The sequence below is a fragment of the Engystomops pustulosus genome, chromosome 3 (assembly GCF_040894005.1).
Source record: "Engystomops pustulosus chromosome 3, aEngPut4.maternal, whole genome shotgun sequence".
Lineage (NCBI taxonomy): Eukaryota > Metazoa > Chordata > Amphibia > Anura > Leptodactylidae > Engystomops > Engystomops pustulosus.
Window position 1 is genome coordinate 66,949,027 of NC_092413.1, and position 17,235 is coordinate 66,966,261.

General features: G+C 47.0%; 1 protein-coding gene across 6 annotated transcripts in view; it reads right to left on the bottom strand.

Annotated features, from left to right (window-relative positions):
• The window catches only part of ADGRG6 (adhesion G protein-coupled receptor G6), a 538,359-nt gene that overhangs the window by 172,474 nt on the left and 348,650 nt on the right, over positions 1 to 17,235 (bottom strand). The gene's annotated exons all lie outside the window — the stretch shown is intronic.

Here is a 17,235-nt window from a genome sequence, read left to right on the forward strand (position 1 = left end):
GGAAACAGCAGGGGCAGCATGCATGGATGCCTCTGAGGCTGCTTAATCGCACCATTATGCCAAAATTATGGGCAACAGCATGGCCATGACAGAGTGACAGAATGAAGCTAGATAGCATCTAAAACATCCAATAATTGACCCTGACACTATAGGGGACGGCATGCAGAGGCAGCGGCAGCAGCGGCAGGCTAGAGAGTGGCATGGCGACATACCCTAAATGGACTCAGGCTTCAAACCAATGGGTGGCAGAGAGGAACCAAAGGAGGTGAGCAAGAAGCGCTCAAATAATATCGGTACATGATAAAAGTTTGCCAGTATATTTTGTGGATTACACAGCAGGGTGGCGACAAAGTTAACATGGAAGCCATGAAAACAACCCAAAATTCTGCCTGACACAGCTCGTTTGATAAGGGGACCATGTATGGAGGCAGTGAACTAGTAGTAGATTAAAGGTGCTGCAGTTAAAACTATGTTAGTTGGATCTTGGCATGGAGCTGGCGCTCCGCTGCCAGGCGAGCTTTCGTCAATCCAAGCCCCAGTCTCTAGGCTACTCCCCAAACAGCACTTCTAAGAACCTTTTGTATAAGATCAAGTGTAGTAGCGTTCTTATAAGTTTAGGATATGGCGGGTGAGGGGAATGTAAACAGATGCGCAAGAAGCGCTAAAATAATATCCGTAAATCGTAAAAGTTTGCCAGTATATTTTGTGGATAACACAGCAGGGTGGCGACAAAGTTAACAACTTTGATGTGGAATCCATGAAAACAACCCAAATTTCTGCCTGACACACCTCGTTTGATAAGGGGACGATGTATGGAGGCAGCTATATGGACGACTTTTGGAGGTAGCAATGGAGACAACGTGTGGAGGCTGCTATGGAGACAATTTAATTTGGATAGTGCCTGTATGTGGCAGTCCAAAAAAGTTTTCAAACCAGAGGAGCAGGTAGGTGGCCCTCCAGAAAAATGAAATAGATTGAGTGCCTGTATGTGGCAGTCCAAAAAAGTTTTCAAACCAGAGGAGCAGGTAGGTGGCCCTCCAGAAAAATTGAATAGATTGAGTGCCTGTATGTGGCAGTCCAAAAAAGTTTTCAAACCAGAGGAGCAGGTAGGTGGCCCTCCAGAAAAATGAAATAGATTGAGTGCCTGTATGTGGCAGTCCAAAAAAGTTTTCAAACCAGAGGAGCAGGTAGGTGGCCCTCCAGAAAAATTGAATAGATTGAGTGCCTGTATGTGGCACTCCCAAAAATTGTTTAAAACAGAGGACCGGGTAGGTGGCCCTCCAGAAAAATTAAATGCATAAAGTACTATAGCTAGAGCCAGTGGGCCCTGTCAAAAAATAGCCAGTTTCCTCTGCTTTAGTGTACAAAGAGGAGGAGAAGGAGGAAAATGAGGAGGAGGAGGAGTGGATAAATTATTCAGGTTGAGCTTCCTTCACCTGGTAGAGATTGGAAATTATGAGAAATCCAGGCTTTATTCATCTTAATAAGCGTCAGCCTGTCAGCGCTGTCAGTCGACAGGCGTGTACGCTTATCGGTGATGATGCCACCAGCTGCACTAAAAACCCGCTCGGACAACACGCTAGCGGCAGGGCAGGCAAGAACCTCCAAGGCGTACAGCGCCAGTTCGTGCCACATGTCCAGCTTTGAAACCCAGTAGTTGTAGGAAGCTGTGTGATCATTTAGGACGATGGTATGGTCAGCTACGTACTCCCTCACCATCTTTCTGTAAAGATCAGCCCTACTCTGCCGAGACTGGGGACAGGTGACAGTGTCTTGCTGGGGTGACATAAAGCTGGCAAAAGCCTTGTAAAGCGTACCCTTGCCAGTGCTGCCTGCTCGCCTACTCTCCCTCGCTACATGTCCCGCAGAACTACGCACTCTGCCGCTAGCGCTGTCAGAAGGGAAATAGTGTTTCAGCTTGTGCACCAGGGCCTGCTGCTATTCATGCATTCTCACACTCCTTTCCTCTCCAGGGATGAGAGTGGAAAGATTTTGCTTGTACTGTGGGTCCAGGAGAGTGAATACCCAGTAATCGGTGCTGGAATAAATTCTTTGAACGCGAGGGTCACGGGATAGGCAGCCTAGCATGAAATCTGCCATATGCGCCAGAGTACCAACGCGTAAGAATTCACTCCCCTCACTGGCCTGATGTCCATTTCCTCCTCCTCCAACTCCTCTTCTTCTGCCCATACACACTGAACAGTGAAGGACTCAACAATGGTCCCCTCTTGTGTCTCGCCAACATTCTCCTCCTCTTCCTCCTCATCCTCCTCCACCTCCACCTTCTCCGATATGCGCTGAGAAACAGACCTAAGGGTGCTTTGGCTATCAACAAGGGAATCTTCTTCCCCCGTCTCTTGTGACGAGCGCAAAGCTTCCGACTTCATGCTGATCAGAGAGTTTTTCAACAGGCCAAGCAGCGGGATGGTGAGGCTGATGATGGCGGCATCGCCACTGACCATCTGTGTTGACTCCTCAAAGTTACTCAGCACCTGACGTTCAGACATCCACGTCCACTCCTCATTGTAGACTTGAGGAAGCTGACTGACCTGACTACCAGTTCTGGTGGAAGTTGACATCTGGCAGTATACAATCGCTCTGCGCTGCTGGTAAACTCTGGATAACATGGTTAATGTTGAATTCCACCTCATGGGCACGTCGCACAACAGTCGGTGAGCGGGCAGTTGGAGGCGGCGCTGCGCTGCCCTGAGAGTGGCAGCATCTGTGCTGGACTTCCTGAAATGCGCACAGATGCGGCGCACCTTCGTGAGCAAATCAGACAGTATGTCTTGAGGAAACGCTGAACTATCAGATTTAACACATGGGCCAGGCATGGCACATGTGTCAGTCTGCCGAGTTGCAGAGCCGCCACCAGGTTACGGCCGTTGTCACACACAACCATGCCTGGCTTCAGGTTCAGCGGTGCCAGCCACAGATCAGTCTGCGCCGTGATGCCCTGTAATAGCTCTTGGGCGGTGTGCCTTTTATCGCCTAGGCTCAGCAGTTTGAGCACCGCCTGCTGTCGCTTAGCGACGGCACTGCTGCTGTGCCTAGAGCTACCGACTGATGGCGCCATGCCCACGGATGGTAGTTCGGAGGAGGAGGTGGAGGAGGAGGAGGTGGAGGAGGGGTGGGAGGAGGAGGAGGCATAGTAGGCCTGAAAGACCTGGACCGAGGTAGGCCCCGCAATCCTCGGCGTCGGCAGTATATGACCAGCCGCAGGGTCAGACTCGGTCCCAGCCTCCACCAAGTTAACCCAATGTGCCGTCAGCGATATATAGTGGCCCTGCCCGGCAGCACTCGTCCACGTGTCCGTGTTCAGGTGGACCTTGTCAGAAACGGCGTTGGTCAGGGCACGGATGATGTTGTCTGACACGTGCTGGTGCAGGGCTGGGACGGCACATCGGGAAAAGTAGTGGCGGCTGGGGACCGAATACCTAGGGGCGGCCGCCGCCATGAGGTTGCGAAAGGCCTCGGTCTCTACTAGCCTATAGGGCAGCATCTCCAGGCTAAGCAATCTGGAGATGTGGACATTAAGGGCTTGGGCGTGCGGGTGGGTTGCACTATATTTCCGTTTCCGCTCCAGCGTCTGGGGTATGGAGAGCTGAACGCTGGTGGATGGTGTGGAGGATCGTGGAGGCGACGATGGGGTTTTTGTGCCAGGGTCCTGGGCAGGGGGCTGACTATCAGCTGACACAGGGGAAGGAGCAGTGGTGTGCACGGCCGGAGGTGAACGGGCTTGGTGCCACTGAGTGGGGTGTTTAGCATTCATATGCCTGCGCATACTGGTGGTAGTTAAGCTAGTAGTGGTGGAACCCCTGCTGATCCTGGTTTGGCAAAGGTTGCACACCACAGTCCGTCGGTCATCCGGTGTTTCCTTAAAGAACCTCCAGACTTCTGAAAATCTAGCCCTCGCCACGGGAGCCCTCGCCACGGGAGCTTCACTACGTGACACATTTGGCGCTGATGCACCTGCTCTGGCCCTGCCTCTCCGTCTGGCCCCACCACTGCCTCTTCCAACCTGTTCTGGTCGAGGACTCTCCTCCGTCTCAGAAGCACTGTGTTCACCCGGCCTCTCAACCCAGCTTGGGTCTGTCACCTCATCATCCTCCGATCCCTCAGTCTGCTCCCCCCTCGGACTTCCTGCCCTGACAACAACTTCACCACTGTCTGACAACCGTGTCTCCTCATCGTCGGACACCTCTTTACACACTTCTTCCACTACGTCAAGAAGGTAATCATCACCCACAGACTGCGACTGGTGGAAAACCTGGGCATCGGAAAATTGCTCAGCAGCAACCGGACAAGTGGTTTGTGACTGTGGGAAGGGTCCAGAAAAAAGTTCCTCAGAGTATGCCGGTTCAAATGCCAAATTTTCATGGGAGGGGGCAGACTGGGGGGGAGGAGGCTGAGGTGCAGGAGCTGGAGGAGTGCCGATTTCGGTGACATGGGTGGACTGCGTGGAAGACTGACTGGTGGACAAATTGCTCGAAGCATTGTCGGCAATCCACGACATCACCTGTTCGCACTGTTCTGGCCTCAACAGTGCTCTACCACGAGTCCCAGTAACTTCAGACATGAACCTCCGCGGCGTTCCCCTGCTCCCTCATCAGCAGGTGGTGTCTCACCCCACCCAGGACCACGGCCTCTGACCCCTGCAGTAGTTGGACGCCCACGTCCCCGCCCTCGTCCTCGTCCTCTACCCCTAGCCCTCGGGTTAAACATTTTGAAAATGAAAGTTATAACTTTAATTTTTTTTTTTACTTTTTTTTGTGTTTTTTTGTGTTTTTTAGTTTTTTTTTGTGTTTTTTAGTTTTTAAAACCAAACAATGCTATCCTATTGCTATGGCTATTTTCTAGCCAAGTATGAAAGCACACTGCTATGCCAGATGAGATGACGCTGAGTTATGAAAAAATAAACGTAAAATAAAAAGGAAATGGCAGACTGTGCCTAATTGAAATCCAACCCCTAATAAATTTTCCCACTTCGGTCTTTGCGATGGATATGTGCGTCAGTAAGCGCTAAACACAGCGGTCACAAGTCTCACTCCAAATTCCTCACAATTGGCTAGTATATGCACTGCAGCAATGACAGCCACCAGCAGATCAACCAGAAATAAAATATATATAACGCTATTGTAGGCGTAAGTAAGCCGTTTGGATTCTCCTTTGGCTATTTTCTAGCCAAGTATGAAAGCACACTGATGAGATGACGCTGAGTTATGAAAAAATAAACGTAAAATAAAAAGAAACTGCCAGACTGTGCCTAATTGAAATCCAACCCCTAATAAATTTTCCCACTTCGGTCTTTGCGATGGATATGTGCGTCACTAAGCGCTAAACACAGCGGTCGCAAGTCTCACTCAAAATTCCTCACAATTGGCTAGTATATGCACTGCAGCAAGGACAGCCACCAGCAGATCAACCAGAAATAAAATATATATAACGCTATTGTAGGCATAAGTAAGCCGTTTGGATTCTCCTTTGGCTATTTTCTAGCCAAGTATGAAAGCACACTGAAGAGATGACGCTGAGTTATGAAAAAATAAACGTAAAATAAATAGAAACTGCCAGACTGTGCCTAATTGAAATCAAACCCCTAATAAATTTTCCCACTTTGGTGTTTGAGGTGGATATGTGTGTCACTAAGAGCTAAACACAACGGTAGCAAGTCCCCCTGCAAATTCCTCACAATATGGTACTAGCTGCACTACTAGTGCCAGCAAGCCCAGCCACAAGCAAACGAAAAAAAAAAAAGTATAACGTTATTGTAGCCCTAAGAAGGGCTGTTGGGTTCTTGTAGAATCACTCCTGCCTAACACTATTCTAATAGAACACCCTAACGCTTTCCCTGACCAGCAGCAGCTCTCTCCCTAGCGGCATCCAGACACAGAATGATCCGAGCAGCGTGGGCAGCGGCTAGTCTATCCCAGGGTCACCTGATCTGGCCAGCCAACCACTGCTATCGACGTGTAAGGGTACCACGTCATGCTGGGTGGAGTGCAGAGTCTCCTGGCTTGTGATTGGCTCTGTTTCTGGCCGCCAAAAAGCAAAACGGCGGCGAAGTATTCGTCCGAGCAACGAGCAGTTTCGAGTACGCTAATGCTCGAACGAGCATCAAGCTCGGACGAGTATGTTCGCTCATCTCTAGTGAAAAGATAATTATCCACCTTGTGAGGCACATTCTGTTTATGGCGGTTGCAGTGAATTCAATATAGCCTTCCAAATGGGATCCACTCAAAACAGCATCTCTGGCAGGTCTGTATGGTTGGCCAGAAACTATTGTAACACCAAGTTGGGTCCCCTTTTGTTTGTTCTGCCACCTACCCATAACCAAGGTTTTAGTGGACATTATTCACTTTTGAGCTCTATTGTGTGTGCTATTCACTGACAACAACCCTTTTATGATCCATGCAATAGTGTGTGCTATGAATTGACAGCAACACTTTTAAGATCCAAGTATTAATGCGTGCCTTTCAATAAGAACAACACTTTTATGATCCAAGTATTATTGACCACTATTCACTGACAACAACACTTTTCTGATTCACATATCCGTGTGTACTATCCACTGACAGGAGCAACTTTACAATCAAGGTCCAATTGATGATGATTTATGATATTTATGGTGGAGACAGGACTATGTAGAGACAGGACCTTCAAGATTTTTCTGGATGATGCAATAAATACTAATATTCCTACCTGGTCTTTATAAAGTATTATACAGCAATACTTAGAATCAGTAAGAATTTCTTTCGCTATGGCAGCCTGTGAGTAGCCTATTGCAGGATTTCAGATTTATTTCAGATTATTTCAGATTTCCACCTGTCCCTAATAACAGCAACCTCCTATATACCACTAAGTGTCCTTAAAGGACAATTGCTGTTTTTTTTAGAAGTCCCCGCCTAGCTGACTGACCTTATGATGACCAACAACCTTTCTGTAGCTGTTTCCTATGTGAAATAGAGTCTGAAAATATAAGATAAGATAATACTTTATTGATCCCCTAGCGGAAATTCTTGTGTACATTGTTGCTGGGATCTTGTTACAAACACGTGTATTACAAACATATGCTACAAAAAGACATTACGCAGACATTTAATGATAATTAATTTAGCATTACTATGCTTGGTTACTTTAGTTGCACTCACTTACATGTTACTAGTTACTTGATACATACATACAAATACGAAGACTACATTACAATACGACATACTACCGGGGTTTACAAGACACAGTGAAAACAGTGGGAATGCTCTGGGGTCTCCAGTTTAACTGGCACTTTTGGCTGCCAGGGAAGAACCGGCGCTCTGTTGTGATCAGTCTGGTGACCTAGAGTTATGGTATTGCTGCGGTACAAGCCCTGTCCAGGGTCCCTCTCAGCTGTTCCAGTGATGCTGGCGTTTTAAACAGCCATCTTGATGACTATACCAGGTGCTGTGTGCTGCCAGGTTCAGGCACTCTATTGCACAGGAATAGTGCTCTGATGATGCCCGTCCATGTTGATGCTTGTGGTCCTGGGTTGCGGTTGCCCTCGCTGCATAGGCCAACCATGGTCCTGCCCGTGGTCCTCCCGTATGGCAGCGTGCAGCATTGGGACTATGCCTGAGCAGCTCCACGTGGGAGTCGTCCTGCACACACCAAGCCTCCTGCCTGGGTGCTCAGCGGAGGACTGCGGGAGCAGCACCACGTGGGCAGCAGATGGGCTGCCTCAGCTCTCTAGGGCCTCTAGCAACCACTGACCCCCTCTCATGTTGTTATGTGGGCTGTGGGCAGGGGCTCGATAGCGCTGGAATATGCCACACGATTCCCTTCACTGATCGTCTGACTGGAGTGGGGGGCGGGATGCCGGGTCTTCATTATGAGCTGGTCCTCTTGCCCTGGATGCTGCTATGGGGCTCTCCAACACCAGATAAAGTGTGTGGGACATGGCAGCCACCATGCAATCACCCCTGCAGACCATCCAGTTGAATGTGAGGAAGGGCTGCTCATTTGCTCTCCTTCTCCTAAGTCCCATGCGCTGGTCCTGGGTGGGGGGGGGAGGACCGCACAGGGACTGCCGCTACACCACTGGAGCATGGGCCACATGGCAGTCTTGTGCACTGCTGGTGTTCGCTGGGTGGGTGTCGGGCTGGAAGCTCCAACCCATCTTTATGGAGGAAGCCAGCTATGATGCAGAGTACTCATCACTATCATAGTATATAAGGCTGGAAGGAGACGCAAGTCCATCAAGTCCAACCTTCAAGAATTAAATAAATGTTTTATCCCCATAACCCGTGATATTTTTTCTCTCCAGAAAGTCATCCAGGCCTCTCTTGAACATGTACATAGAGTCGGCCATAACAACCTCCTGCGGCAGAGAGTTCCACAGTCTCACTGCTCTTACAGTAAAGAACCTTTGTCTATGGTGATGGTAAAATCGCCTCTCCTCTAGGCGTAGAGGATGCCCCCTTGTCCTGGTCACAGGCCTAGGTATAAAAAGATCTTTGGAGAGATCCTTGTACTGTCCGTTCAGGTATTTGTACATTGTAATGAGGTCTCCCCTCAGTCGTCTTTTTTCTAAACTGAATAATCCCAAATTTTGTAATCTGTCAGTGTATTCTAATCCCCCCATTCCCCTAATAATCCTGGTTGCTCTCCTCTGCACCCGTTCCAGCTCTATTATATCCTTTTTATACACTGGTGCCCAAAACTGTACACAATATTCCATGTGTGGTCTGACCAGGGATTTGTATAAGGGCAGAACTATGTCTTTATCATGAGAATCTATTCCTCTCTTGATACATCCCATTATTTTATTTGCTTTAGCAGCAGCCGCCTGGCTCTGGTCACTAAAATTAAGTTTACCATCCACCAATACGCCCAAGTCCTTTTCAGCTTCAGTTTTACTAAGTAATTGACCGTTTAGAACATAATTATACTTTTTGTTTCCATGGCCCAAGTGCATAACTTTACATTTATCTACATTAAACCTCATCAACCATTTCTCTGCCCATCCCTCAAGCTTCCACAAATCCCTCTGTAATGCTAAACTATCGACCTCAGTATTTATTACTTTACACAGCTTAGTATCATCTGCAAATATTGAAACTTGACTGTGTAAACCCACTACAAGGTCATTAATAAAAATATTAAAAAGAAGTGGCCCCAATACTGACCCCTGTGGCACTCCACTGGTAACATCAACCCAATCTGAGAATGTGCCATTAATGACCACCCTCTGTTTTCTATCACTAAGCCAATTACTTACCCAGATACACAGATTTTCTCCTATTCCCAGCAGTCTCATTTTATATACCAACCTTTTATGTGGCACGGTATCAAATGCCTTTGAGAAGTCCAGATATACAACATCCACAGCGTCCCCCAGATCCAGTCTTGAACTTACCTCCTCGTAGAAACCAATCAGATTAGTCTGACAGGACCGATCTCTCATAAACCCATGCTGACGCTGGGTTATAAGGTTGTGCACAGTGAGATACTCCAGGATAGCATCTCTAATAAACCCCTCAAATATTTTCCCCACCACAGCAGTTAGACTTACGGGTCTGTAGTTTCCAGGATCGCTATTTGATCCTTTTTTGTATATTGGTACCACATTTGCTATGCGCCATTCCTGTGGAACATAACCAGTCGTCAGTGAATCTTCAAATATTAAAAATAACGGTCTGTCTATCACCGTACATAATTCATGCAGAACCCGGGGGTGTATGCCATCTGGCCCCGGTGATTTATCTATCTTAGTGGTTGCGAGGCGGCGCCGTACCTCTTCCTGGGTTAAACTGTTGACATTATAAAAAGAATTTACATTATTCCTCATTGTGTCTTCCACCAGGGGATTTTCCTGGGTAAAGACAGTTGAGAAGGCGACATTCAGTAGATTGGCCCTTCCCTCATCTCCTTCCACCATGACCCCCATGTTATTTCTAAGGGGACCCACACTCTCTGTTTTTAGTTTCTTATCATTTATATACTTGAAAAATAATTTGGGATTATTTTTGCTCTCCCTGGCAATATTTCTTTCAGTCTCTATTTTTGCGGCCTTTATCTGCTTTTTACAGGATTTATTTTTCTCTCTATAATCCTGTAATGCCTCATCGCTACCTTCACGTTTTAGCACCTTAAACGCTTTATCTTTCTCGCTTATTGCTTTCCTTACAAGACTAGTTAGCCACATAGGATTTTTCTTGTTCCTTTTATGCTTTTTCCCATAAGGTATGTGTTTCTCACAGGACTTTTTCAGAATATATGAGAAAAAGTCCCATTTTTGGGGGGGGCTTTTGTCCTTGAGAGCATTATCCCAGTCTATGCCTTTAAGGTCTTCCCTTAGTTGCTGAAAATTTGCCCTCCTGAAGTTTAGAGTGTTGGTTGCCCCTTCACTAACGCTCTTAGTAAAGCGTAATACAAAATCAATGATATTATGATCACTATTCCCCAGGTTCCCCCCAACCTGTAGTTTTGATATCCTATCAGGTCTGTTGGTAAGGATAAGGTCCAGCAGTGCCCCCCCTCTTGTTGGCTCCAGGACTAGTTGCGACAGGTAATTGTCTTTTGTTGTTGACAAGAACCTGCTACCTTTGAAGGACCTGCAGGTTTCTGCCCCCCAGTCAATATCTGGGTAATTGAAGTCCCCCATGATAAGTACTTCACCATGCTTTGAAGCCGCATCCATTTCACTTATCAGCATTTCCTCTGCTGCCTCCATTATATTTGGAGCCTTATAACAAACCCCTAGTAATATTTTATTTTTATTTTTCCCTCCTCTTATCTCCACCCATAGGGACTCCACATTTGCGTTACTGATGTCATCTCGCAGGACGGGCTTGAGGCAAGAATTCACATATAAACAAACCCCTCCCCCTTTTTTATTTATACGATCCTTTCTAAAAAGACTATAACCATCTATAGTAACAGCCCAGTCATAGCTACTGTCCAGCCATGTCTCGCTGATACCCACTATATCATATTTCCGTTCCAACATCAAGAGTTCCAGTTCCTCCATTTTGTTTGTGAGGCTTCTGGCATTTGTGTACATACACTTTATATGGTTTTCCCTGTCCGTATTCCTTTTGTCCTTATTCCCCAATCTCATTCCAGCCCCCCTTCCTCCCCCATGGACTATGACCCTTCCCAGCTCTCTATGTACACCGTCTATTTGCCCTGCACAAGTGTAATTGCCCTCCCCCCAGGTCTCTAGTTTAAACACTCCTCCAACCTTCTAGCCATTTTTTCCCCTAAAACAGCGGCCCCCTCCCCATTGAGGTGCAGCCCATCCCTACTGTAGAGCCTGTAGCCCACAGAAAAGTCATCCCAGTTCTCCATGAACCCAAACCCCTCCTTCCTACACCAACTTTTGAGCCACTTATTTACCTCCTTGATCTCCCGCTGCCTTTCTGGTGTGGCACGTGGTACAGGCAGTATTTCGGAGAAAATTACCTTTGAGGTCCTTGCCCTGAGCTTATGGCCTAAATCTCTGAAATCATTTTTAAGGACCTTCCACCTACCTGTTACTTTGTCATTAGTGCCAATGTGGACCATGACCGCTGGTTTCTCACCAGCCCCTCCCAGTAATCCGTCAACCCGATCCGCAACATGCCGAACCCGAGCACCCGGCAAACAACACACTGTTCGGTATGCACGGTCTTTGTGACAGATTGCCCTGTGTGTTCCCCTAATAATGGAATCTCCCACTACCAGCACCTGTCTGACCTTGCCTGTGCTCCCATTACCCTTCTTACTGGAGCAGACATTCCCCTGGTTGCTAGCGGCCACATCTTTCTGCAGCATTGCTACCCCAGAGCTGATATCCCCCTCATCCGCCAGCCTGGCAAACTTATTGGGGTGCACCAGATCAGGACTAGACTCTCTACAACTCTTCCCTCTACCCCGCCTTCTACATGTTACCCAACTAGCTGCCCCCTCATTCTGCACCTCCATACTTCCCTCCCCACAACTATCTTCCCCAGAGAGTTTGTGCTCCAGGAGCAGCAAACTTCGTTCCATATTATCAATTGCCCGCAGCCTTGAAACTTGCTCATTTAGATCCAGAATCTGGGCTTCCAGATGAGCAATTTTCACACACCCCACACAGCAGTATTCCCCCTCGAACGGCTGTTCAAGGAAAGCATACATGGCACAGGATGTACACCGTGTAGCAATGCCACTTATGGAGTCCATAATTCTAATGGGGATTACAATATAAATATGCACAGAAAGAATTTACAGTCAAAGTAACACAGAACACAGAAGTTACCTACTAAAGCCCCTCAAACTTAAGTCCCTTAAACCTAAGTCACACTTATGACACTGCACACACTTGGGATCAGTGCACACTCGCTGCCAAGCTCATACACTCGCTTTGCTAATGCTTTTTTTTAAAGTTATCGGCCACAAAAATCTGCAGAGCTCACTGCACAAGATCTGGCTGCAAACCACCAAACAAACTGACCACAGAAGTATATAAAGGCTGCTAATTAGATAGCCACACCCCACTATTAATTAGGCAGCACCTGTGACTATACTGTCTAGATCAGTGATTTTCAACCTGTGTGCCGTGGCACACTAGTGTGCCGCGACACATGGTCGGGTGTGCCGCGGGGAAAGTTCCCCAAACTATGGTGCCCCCTGTGTTTTGTTTCCCAGAGAAATGTAAAATGAGAAATACTATAGTCATGAGGCTGTAGTACTACAAGTACCAGCTCATATGCTGAGTATATGAGCTGGCACTTGTACTCTGGCCTCATTGCCATAGTACTTCTCATTGTACCCCTTTATTTTGCAGTATATGAGCCACATAATAATCAGCAGCATATACTAAAAACAGGGAGAAACTGAGAACTGTTGAGGAAGAGCTTTGTGTGTGTCTTTCCACCATTCCTGCCAGGATATCCCTTTTGTGTTTATCGAAACAGGCCCAGGTTCCAGTAAAATAAATTTAGAATCTATATTATTAACTATATGTATAATATGACTGTTTAGTGTCATTTTGCGCTAATTTGGTTGGTGGTGTGCCCCAGGATTTTCTAAGTATAAAAAGTGTGCCGCGGCTCAAAAAAGGTTGAAAATCACTGGTCTAGATAAGCAAGGTGAATGCCTCCCTATACCCCCCACACAATATACAGATTATGCAAGTAAAATACCTTTAGATCTACTTGGTTGCAATAAAAAACACACAATGAATATCAGGAAATAAAAATGTAGATGCACTTATCTATTTGTTGCAGGATCCAAAACGTACTCCTTCCCTTAAACCTAAGTCACACTTATGACACTGCACACACTTGGGATCAGTGCACACTCGCTGCCAAGCTCATACACTCGCTTTGCTAATGCTTTTTTTTAAAGTTATCGGCCACAAAAATCTGCAGAGCTCACTGCACAAGATCTGGCTGCAAACCACCAATTCATTCCAATAAAAGAATGTGACGCTGAAATGAGGGAGTTCAAGCACATTTTGGTGCAGGCACTACTGCCGGAGTTCCCATCCAACATTGATAGCCTGTGGCAGCACGCAGAGGAGAAATAAGTCACCAAAGCTTAAAGAAGATCACCAAGATCACCAACAATGTGGAACAACATGTTGTCTTCTATTCAACCTCTACCGCCACTGGATGGGGCACGTAGTACTAAGAAACAAAATTTGATTCACATGGTGGAGGATATCTGTCCACACATCTCCTACACAACTTGCTTTTTCAGTGTCTGAATAAGTTCCACATTCCTGGAAAGTCCTGATATATCTTTACCAAACATTTCCAACCCACTCCCTAACTCCGTTTTCACTAAGATTCAAAAAACCTTCTCACAATTCCTATGGAAGAATAAAAAACCTTGAGTATGGGTTAGTCTTCTAAACATGAAACACACACAAGGGGGCTTTGGCCTCCCAGACCCTAAAGCTTACAATCATGCATGTCGATACTAAAGGTGGTTATCGATTTCACAGTCCCCAGATAACAGTCTTTACAACAAAGTAGAAAACTATCTTTTCACTGTGGAAAGTAGGTCCGTAGTGTGGGGCCTCAAACCCCCATCCAGTGACACCAAGAAATGCAGTGTTCTACACAGAGGCCTAGGACACACTATCACGCAAATCACAAAGACTTTCTCTAACCTTAGCCCTCTAATACCACCCTAAGAAAAAAACAGTTCATACTTTCTGGAACAGAATACGACACACCTCTCTAGCCACATTATTTCAGGAATAAGATAAGACAGATGAGGCACATTTATTTAGGGAGACAGGTCTTAAGTTAACTAATTTTTTACATCGGGGGGACTTTGAAAAAGTTTGCTCAAAATTTATGTCACAACTTATTTATTGTCACAGATGAGCGAGCACTAAAATGTTTGGGTACTCGTTATTCGAGACAAACTTTTCCCGATGCTCAAGTGCTCGTCTCGAATAACGAGCCCCATTGAAGTCAATGGGAGACTCGAGCATTTTTCAAGGGGACCAAGGCTCTGCACAGGGAAGCTTGGCCAAACACCTGGGAACCTCAGAAAAGGATGGAAACACCACGGAAATGGACAGGAAACAGCAGGGGCAGCATGCATGGATGCCTCTGAGGCTGCTTAATCGCACCATTATGCAAAAATTATGGGCAACACCATGGCCATGACAGAGTGACCGAATAAGGCTAGATAGCATCTAAAACATGCAATAATTGACCCTGACACTATAGGGGACGGCATGCAGAGGCAGCGGCAGCAGTGGCAGGCTAGAGAGTGTCATGGCGACATACCCTAAATGAGTTGAAATGATTTCCTAAGTGAACAAAAGGTTGACGGTATATTTAGTCGATAACACAGCATGGTGGCGACATAGTGACCAAGTTCCATAACGTATCTGGTGAAACACCCGAAAAATGAGCCTGACACAGCTCTTTTGATAAGGGGACGACATGTGGAGGCAGCCATGGAGATGACTTCCATGATTAAGAGCGACAGTACGTGGCATCCATATTGCGCTGCTATGATTGCAACTTCAGGTCTCCAGCATGGTGGCGACAGATGGGCCGAGTTCCACTATGTATCTGGTGAAACACCTGAAAATTCTGCCTGACACAGCTCGTTTGATAAGGGGATGATGTATGGAGGCAGTGAACTAGTAGTAGATTAAAGGTGCTGCAGTTAAAACTATGTTAGTTGGATCTTGGGATGGAGCTGGCGCTCCGCTGCCAGGCGAGCTTTCGCCAATCCAAGCCCCTGTCTCTAGGCTACTCCCCAAACAGCACTTCTAAGAACCTTTTGTATAAGATCAAGTGTAGTAGTGTTCTTATAAGTTTGGGATATGGCGGGTAAGGGGAATGTAAACAGATGCACAAGAAGCGCTGCAATAATATCGGTAAATGATAAAAGTTTGCCAGTATATTTTGTGGATTACACAGCAGGGTGGCGACAAAGTTAACAAGTTTGATGTGGAATCCATGAAAACAACCCAAAATTCTGCCTGACACAGTTCGTTTGATAAGGAGACCATGTATGGAGGCAGCTATATGGACGACTTTTGGAGGCAGCTATGGCGATGACGTGTGGAGGTAGCAATGGAGACAACGTGTGGAGGCAGCTAAAAAGACGACATGTGGAGGCTGTTATGGAGACAATTTAATTTGGATAGTGCCTGTATGTGGCAGTCCAAAAAAGTTTTCAAACCAGAGGAGCAGGTAGGTGGTCCTCCAGAAAAATTAAATAAATTGAGTGCTTGTATGTGGCAGTCCAAAAAAGTTTTCAAACCAGAGGAGCAGGTAGGTGGTCCTCCAGAAAAATTAAATACATAGAGTACTATAGCTAGAGCCAGTTGGCCCTGGCAAAAAATAGCCAGTTTCCTCTGCTTTAGTGTACAAAGAGGAGGAGAAGGAGGACAATGAGGAGGATGAGTGCATACATTATTCAGGTTGAGCTTCTTTCACCTGGTGGAGAATGAAAATCCGGAGAAATCCAGGCTTTATTTATCTTGATAAGCGTCAGCCTGTCAGTCGACAGACGTGTACGCTTATCGGTGATGATGCCACCAGCTGCACTGAAAACCTGCTCGGACAACACGCTAGCGGCAGGGCAGGCAAGAACCTCCAAGGCGTACAGCGCCAGTTCGTGCCACATGTCCAGCATTGAAACCCAGTAGTTGTAGCGAGCTGTGTGATCATTTAGGACGATGGTATGGTCAGCTACATACTCCCTCACCATCTTTCTGTAAAGATCAGCCCTACTCTGCCGAGACTGGGGACAGGTGACAATGTCTTGCTGAGGTGACATAAAACTGGCAAAGGCCTTGTAAAGCGTACCCCTGCCAGTGCTGGAAAAGCTGCCTGCTCGCCTACTCTCCCTCAATACTTGTCCCGCAAAAGTACCCCCTCTGCCGCTAGCGCTGTCAGAAGGGAAATAGTGTTTCAGCTTGTGCACCAGGGCCTGCTGCTATTCATGCATTCTCACACTCCTTTCCTCTCCAGGGATGAGAGTGGAAAGATTTTGCTTGTACTGTGGGACCAGGAGAGTGAATACCCAGTAATCGGTGCTGGAATAAATTCTTTGAACGCGAGGGTCACGGGATAGGCAGCCTAGCATGAAATCTGCCATATGCGCCAGAGTCCCAACGCGCAAGAATTCATTCCCCTCACTGGCCTGACTGCCCATTTACAACTCCTCTTCTTCTGCCCATACACGCTGAACAGTGAAGGACTGAACAATGGTCCCCAACATTCTCCTCCTCTTCCTCCTCATCCTCCTCCACCTCCTCCGATATGCGCTGAGAAACAGACCTAAGGGTGCTTTGGCAATCAACAAGGGAATCTTCTTCCCCCGTCTCTTGTGACGAGCGCAAAGCTTCCGACTTCATGCTGACCAGAGAGTTTTTCAACAGGCCAAGCAGCGGGATGGTGAGGCTGATGATGGCGGCATCGCCACTGACCATCTGTGTTGACTCCTCAAAGTTACTCAGCACCTGACAGATATCAGACATCCACGTCCACTCCTCATTGTAGACTTGAGGAAGCTGACTGACCTGACTACAAGTTCTGGTGGAAGTTGACTTGTGGAAGTCTACAATCGCTCTGCGCTGCTGGTAAACTCTGGATAACATGGTTAATGTTGAATTCCACCTCGTGGGCACGTCGCACAACAGTCGGTGAGCGGGCAGTTGGAGGCGGCGCTGCGCTGCCCTGAGAGTGGCAGCATCTGTGCTGGACTTCCTGAAATGCGCACAGATGCGGCTTACCTTCGTGAGCAAATCAGACAGAT